Consider the following 8,017-nt stretch of genomic DNA (forward strand, 5'->3'; position numbering starts at 1 on the left):
TGTGCTCACTGTTGCCACCTGCTACAGTAGGCAGAGTTGTATACTTACTCTGAAGCTTTCCTTCCTCTCTCTGAACACTTACAAAACGAAAATTTATAAATTCAGTAGCTTCAGTGAATCTACCACTGGAAGTAGTTTTGGAGAAGTTCATTCATTCTGGTACTTGTTTCTTTTTTTATTCTTAATTTTAAAATATATATATATATTTGTTTATCTTTCATTTACCCTTCATTTCTTTTGATTTACATGGGAAGGAGCAATGAGATGAGAAAGGAGATGAGATGGCAAAGGATTCTTCTCCCTCCCATGTTCTCATTCCTCTGACTGGAGTCATAAAGGACTAGGAGGCCTCTGTAAGGCCCAGACCTCACTGTGTTGACAACTGACACAGCCCTCTGGAGTGGTAACAGGAACCACAAGTTCCTGTTAAACTACTCAGGTTAAAATGTAACCACTGGGGCATATATTTGGCACATTTTCTGGCTGCTCTATAATTCATTTAAAAGAAGACTTCTACTTGCTGGTTAACAAACACTCAGCCTTCATCTGTAGAAAGTACGTGGCCAGGGACTTCCCTGATGGCGCAGTGGTTAAGAATCCACCTGCCAGTGCAGGGGACACAGGTTCGATCCCTGGTCCGGGAACATCCCACATGCCGCGGAGCAGCTGCTCACCATGTGCCACAACTACTGAAGCCCAAGCGCCTAGAGCCTGTGCTCCACAACAAGAGAAGCCACCGCAGTGAGAGGCCCGCGCACCGCAACGAAGAGTAGCCCCCGCTCACCCCAACTAGAGAAAGCCCGTGCGCAGCAATGAAGACCCAATGCAGCCAAAAATAAATAAATAAAATAAATAAATTTTTAAAAATAAAGAAGAAGTAGTATGTGGCCAAAGGACAATGGGAAATGTCACTGAAGTTCAATCCTGATAGCTTGGGGTTAGAAGCAAAGAGGCAGGATATGAATTGTTGTGGACTAGACTGTGAACTACACAAGAACAGAGAGCCTGTCCGTCTTATCCACCACTGTCCTCTCAGTGTCTGGCTGAGCACCTTGCAGAAAGTAGGATGAATGAGGAAAACGGTGAATGAATTTGGATGTTGGGATCGCTGAAGGCAGAAGCTGGGCACTTTCAGGGTCTTGCTGATGGAAACAGATGTTACACATTGGTGTAGATGGAAATGGATTCTAAATATTCCTATTTGGTTGAAGGGACTTCATTTTCAGCCATGATTTCCTTTCCCTGGATATGATTCTTCTCAAAATGGACAGAATTGAAAGTGTATGTGCCTTCTCTTTTGTTGATACTTAACCTTTACTGGGCACAGAAAAACAGCAATAAAATATAGTCCTTTATTAGCTCATCTAATTTAAAATAATATGAATGCTAAAATAATATTATCTAAATGTATTCCAGTACATGCCAAAAATTGATCAAATTGGCTCTTCTTCTTTCTCCCTCTCTTAATGTTAGATGTCAGTCCTCGAACTTCTGCTCACATGCTTCTAAGCGCTTCCCCCTCCTAGAGAGTTGACTCCATCCCATGGTTTTAGTTATCTCCATGGTGATGAGGCTCAAATCTGTATCTTCTGCCTTGATCTAGCCTCACCCTCCAGTTACACAGCTTGCATTTTGCACAGGTGAGCTCTCCTGAGCCTTTTCCGTGTGGCCCTAATCTCATTGTGGTCAGGTGGAGTTCATCCTTGTCCTCCTCCCTGAATGCCACATTTCCATCCAGGAGATCACTCTCCCCTCAGCTGACTGGCCTCAAAGTCATCCTTGACTCATCTTCTCACTTATTTTCTATAGACAGCCTCAGAAACATCTCTTAGGTTTGTCTCTTGCCCCGATGCCCACTGCCACCGTCTAGACCCGGCAGTTATTGCCTCATACCTTGTCAGTAGCCATGGCTTCCTAACCCTTCTCCCTGTTTCCAGTCATTTCCCATCCATCCCATTTCTCTGCCACCAGCCTAATCTAAAATCATCTATTTCATTGTTTTACTTTCTATTGTGTATGTTTCCTAAGATGCTCTTTACCTGGGTCTGTTTTGTGTCTTCCTTGGCACTTCATTGTACACAGTAAATACTTGCTTAATAAGTGAGTGATTGAAATCTGGAAACTGTGTCATATGAGTTCACTGAAACTCTGCTGACTGTCCTTTGGCCTAATACGCAGAGAATTAGTGGCTGATTCATACCTCTATTTAAAGAATGGAGAACTTGACCAGAAATATTTTCATATTGCAGCTGCAGATAAACAGAAAAGACAAAAACTTTTCATCTGGGCCTGTTTCTTTACTTCAGAATAGAGTAAATGCCACTTATATCATGGGTTTGTTGGAGGTATTCAATGCGATGCGTTACGGCCCCCAGCTCAGGGCAGTAGTAGATGTAAAATCAATTCCAATTGAATCTTACGAAAAAACAATATTGATTGATGGAATGAATTTGAATCAATATAATGAAATAGGGCTTCCCTGGTGGCGCAGCGGTTGAGAGTCCGCCTGCCGACGCAGGGGACGACAAATTCAGATTCAACTAAAATTTGGCACGAACTAGGACCACGGTGTTGGGTGTGTTAGCCTATATCATCTCGTTTGATTTTCAAAATAACCCTATGATATAGGTGGTATTTTCTCTAATGTACGTGTAAGTTCAGCTAAGGAAAGGGAAAGTGCCTCGCTCCAGATCTGTTAGCGTAGGCTGGAATCAGGATTTGTCTCTAAAATGTTTAATTTCAGGTCTTTGGCTTTTCCTGTGTACCATCCTCAAAGAGTTCTTATTAGTTTTTAAATTTTTATTATTTTTAGGTTTGCATTGTTAAAAGGCTCATGACCTTCCATTTTAATACTTGATTCACACTCTTTTTCTTTAATTGTTTTCTATATGCTTATTTAAAAATCCTTGTCCTTGTATTTGTATTCTTGGTGGTTGGGAGCGTCTCAAACATGGTCTCAGCTGCGGCAGCAGCATATCTATTGACGAAAGTTGAGAAAATATTGTATTTCCAGTGGAAGTTGAATGTAAGTAGCGTACATTTGAAGTTGAATGTAAGTAGCGTAGCTTTCAGCCTGCATCTGTTTGAATGACTCTGTTAGTGCAAATGGGTTATTAAATGTCAGCGAATGTCTAGGGGGCTGTTATAAACCAAAGATGTGCAGATGCTCCGCTTCTGAAATGGTCATAGACCACATACTGTGCTGGATTCAACTTTTTAATACTTAGAAACATTGCAGAGAGAACATTTTTATGTCCTTGACATTTTGTGAAAACAAAATTTGCAGCTATGAACAGCCCTCTTCCTTTTATAATCTACCTGGCAATAATAGCTATAATTAGCTTTCACTGCACCATTATCAGAAAGGGAAAGTAAAATTAGCATTAAACATGTGTGAAAGTCAGTCTTTATACGGCAGCTGCATCTATAAATTCTCCGGGAGAACTATCATGCTTAGAGAGTGAATTTTAGGGGTATATTTAAAACATCTAATTACTTTTGCTCTCTGGTTTAACCTTTAAATGCCATATTGTTCATAGAATCAATTTGCCTTCTCAACTAACCAAATATTTATTGAATTTGTACTGTGAGCAGTGAATTGTGTTAGGTGCTAGGAGAGGGTGCAATTCCTGTCCTCCAGAAGCTGACATTTTAGTTGGGCGATGCCCACACTGTACATATGCTGCTGCCTCTATCTGAAATGCCCTTTATCACTCTCTTTCCCATCCTTTGCCTGACGAGCTTCTAAGCATTTTGGAGGTTCAGCTACACATCTTCTAAGACGCCTTCCTGCCTGCTTCCCGACTCCCCTGTCATTGGTACACTGGGCATCTCTCTATCACAGTGTTTGTCACAGGGGATGATAATTGTTAGTGTGTTTGGTAACCTCCCAGATTGTGAACTCCTCGAGTTTATGAGACTGAATCTTTTGGGTTTGTTTTCTGAGGGCTTGGAACATAGTATGTGCCTAATGAGAGCTTGATGAATGAACAAAGATGCTGCAGACACATAGATAGCTAGTCATAGAGATTAATTGACAAAGAAAGGTAGCATGCAGTCAATGTAAAGAATAGCTTATAAACAAACACCGTAGGTTTTAGGAGGAGAAGAAAGACTAGATTGATGGTTAAGGAAGGATTCTTGACTGGGGGCTCCTCCATGGGCGTGTGGCATTTGCCACGTGGGGCCCTGTGCTCAGAAGGGCTCTGCACTTGGCTTAATGTTCTGCTGTCAGGGTCTGAAAATTCTTAATCATTTTTGAACAAAGAATCCCATTTTTTCATTTTTGCCAGCAACCACCAGAAGCTGGGAGAAGGGCATGGAACAGAGTGTCCCTCCCAGCCCTCAGAAGGAACCAGCCTTGCTGCCATCTTGATTTCGGACTTCTAGCCTCCAGAACCATGAGACCATATGTTTCTGTTATTTTAAACTACCCAATCTCTGGCACTTGGTTACAGCGGCCCTAGCGCACTAATACAGACCCTAAAAGAGCTCCCCGTTGCTTGCTGGGTAAAGCCCAAAGTGCTTAACACAGCTAGAAGACCCACCGCCATCTGGTCTCTGCTGCATTCTCCAGCCTTTCCTCTTTCTTTGCATCCTCCCCCCACCCCACCTCCACCCCCAGCTGCCTTGCACTCTTCACTGCAGGAGTGCTCAGCTGTATCAGGTTCTAGATGTTCCTTGCTTTCTGTCACCTACGATCTTCCGCACATGCCAGTCCCTTGTGGTCAGAGTACATTTCTGCTTTTCCATTCCATCTCATCCTTCAAGTCTCAGCTTAGTCCTCTTCATTTATTTATTCAACAGACCTTTTCGAAACGCCAGGTATAGTATTTAGAAGTTAACAAAACAAACACAGCCCTTGGCCTCATGGGATTCCCAGTCTCGCAGGAGAGACCAATGTCAAATGAGGCAACAGTGGACGAGCAACGTCAGCAGAATGTTGGAGGCCATTAAATAGGTGGACTGTGGAAAGTGCCCAAGCACACACGACAAAGCTGGACCCCAAACCTGTAATGAGGGAAGGCAACACGAAGCAATTCAGAGCCCACCATAGACTCTCAGCAAAGCTCAGCCCTCTGAGATACCACGTATCTTTGAAGGCAGGGGTGCAGGATAGAGCTATCAAACAAAAGCATTGGTAGAAAGCTTATATAAGGAGCACAGGATGTTCCTAACCCCATCCTGACCCCTACCTTGCTATAAAAAATGGAGATTCATAGAAAAAGAAAGAGCTTTGAGTTATTTTTTAAAAATGATAAAAGAAATAAAATGTTCGATAGAAGTTTTGAAGAAAAGGTTAAAAAACTTCCCTGACAGTAGAACAGGAAGGTCAAGAGGCAGAAAATTAGGAGATCAATTCGGGAAGCCCAACATCCAAATAAATCTAATCTCAAGGAAAAAGAATATAAAAAAAAGTAAGGAAAGGAAATAGAGAAAAAGGGAGAGAAAACTTAGCAGAACTGAAATATTGGAATTTCCAAATTAAGAGACCACTGAGTCCCTAGCACAGTGGATGGAAACAGGCCCACTTTAAGATATATCATAAAATTTTGGAATGTCAGGCATATATAGTGAAAACCCTAAATATTTCCAGAAAGAAAAAGTGACATGCAAGGGACCATAAGTCAGGACCATAGGTCAGCAGATCTCTCAACAACAACACTGGAACAATTTCTTCAGAATTTTGAAAGAAAATGATTGTGTGGACTTCCAAGAATGAAGGTAGACTATGTATGTTTTCAGCTATAAAACATCTCAAGAAGCTCCTGTCCCATGCAGTCTTTCTGAGGAATCTACTGGAGGATATGCTTGTTAAGGAAGTAGACCAAGAAAGTGGAAGGTCTGTGGTCCAGAAACAGAAGATCCAACCCACAGGGAGAAGGGGAGTCCCAGGATGATGAAGGGAAGCTTCTAGATGGCAGCTGGAAAGCAGGACCAGGCAGCAGGATGGAGGACTCTGGAAAGGACCTCTCCAGGAGGAAAAGAGAGGAATGGATTCATTTCCTGCGTTTTCAAATTGCATTTTAGCTCTATTGGAGAGTTTGGTACAGAATTAGTAATATGCACGTAGAAACCTAACAAATGAAAAAAACAAGACACGAAAAAGGAAATATAAACATTTTGCTCTACATAACTCAGCTATGAATATTTACATAGTCATTGTCAAAACTGCACGTTGGTTTAAAGGTATTATAACTTGTTTTAGAGGATGGTGGGAGGGCTAGTGTTTACACACTGGGGGAGGGAGAGGGTCAAATCTTCACCTCCCAAGTAAGAAGTTAAAAAAAAAAAAGGAACCTGAACAGTCAAGACATAGTATAAGCATAGCCTCTAGAAATATGAAGTAGCAGAAGAAATAGCTAAACTGTTGAAAATAATTGTTTCTGGGGAATGGGAATCAGAGGTAGAGAAGGAGTGTGTCAGGAGACCAGTGTTTCATTATAAACCCAGAGGTAACGTTTGACTTCTAAGACGATGCATATGTATTACTTTATTAAAAAATTCAAATGTATGTCCACACAAAGTGTGTGCACAAATGTCCATAGCAACGTTATTCATAATACCCAAAGGGTGGAAACAACTCAGATGTTTATCAGTTAATGAATGGAGAAATAAAATGTGGTGTATCTGTAGAGTGGCTATTATTTTCCCATAGGAAGGAAGTAAAAGAAGCTAGACACTAAAGACCACATATTGTACAGTTCCATTCATATGATATGTCCATAACAAGAAATCTGTAGGGACAAAAATTACAATAGTGGCTGAGGGTTTGGGAGGTTGGGGGTCAAATGGAGAGTAACTGCTGGTGCTTTCTTTTGGGGGGTGATGAAAATGTTCTGGACTTACATAGTATGATGGTTGCCCAACTCTGTCAGTATACTAAAAGCACTAAATTTCACTTTTGAAAGGTGAGTTTTATGGTATGTGAATCATATCTCAATAAAGCCATTATTAAAAAAATAAAGGGGAAATGGGTTGCCAGAGGATAGAGTTGGAAGATAATATTTTTACTAAATAATTCATTGCATCTTTTGAATTTTGAGACATGTGCATATATTATTAATCAAGAAATTAATTTTTAAATTTAAATGAATAGTATTTAAAACATGATGAAAGAGAATATCATAATCAACACTCATGTATACAACACTTATTTTTGCCAAATCTCAGCATTTTGCTGTGGACATAGTTGAATTCTTCTGTCTACCTTCCCACTACCTCCCTAACTTGCTAGAGTAGCTGTGTCCTTTGAATTGGTATTTATCATTTCTCAGACATATTTTTATTATAAACACACACATGTACAGACATATCCATAAACCACACTATAATAGTTCTTTAAAATGTATACAAATATATTAGTATTATTCTGCAACTTTTGCTTTACACCAACTTTGTATTTTCAAAGTTCACTCTTACTTAGTCAGTCTAGTTCTAGTTCACTCATTTTAACTTCTGGATACTGTACTGAACCACAGTTTACATATTTACTCTCCTGTTATCTTCATATTTTTGCTGTCAAGCAAAATTGCTGTAAACATTCATTCACTCATTCATGCCGTTCCATAACTGGGCACTGGTACTGCTCCAAGAGCCAGTAAAGACCTGCCCAAAGTTGAGCTTATTTTTGGGAGGAGACAGTAAGATTAATCTTCAACATGTATGTTAGAAGGTGTTAAATCTGTGGAAGAAAGAGTAAGGATGATTGGAAACGACAGGAGTAGGAGTACAGTTTTAAGTAGCTGGTCGTGGCAGGGGAAGTACAAGTCATCTGTTTCTGTGATACTGCTGCCTCGTAAACAACCCTGAATCTCAACTGTTTACAACAGCGAACCTAGATTCCTGCGTCAGCTGGGATGGCTCTGCTTCAGAACATGGTGAGCTGGAGTTGGCCTGGGCTGCGGGTCAGTTTCATGCTGGCTTCATGCATCTCCTCATTTCCTTTGCACAAAGATGTGACCTTCTCATGGTAAATGTACTCAGAAGTACAGGAGACCAAGTTGAATCACATAGG

The sequence above is a fragment of the Physeter macrocephalus genome, chromosome 13 (genome assembly GCF_002837175.3).
Source record: "Physeter macrocephalus isolate SW-GA chromosome 13, ASM283717v5, whole genome shotgun sequence".
Lineage (NCBI taxonomy): Eukaryota > Metazoa > Chordata > Mammalia > Artiodactyla > Physeteridae > Physeter > Physeter macrocephalus.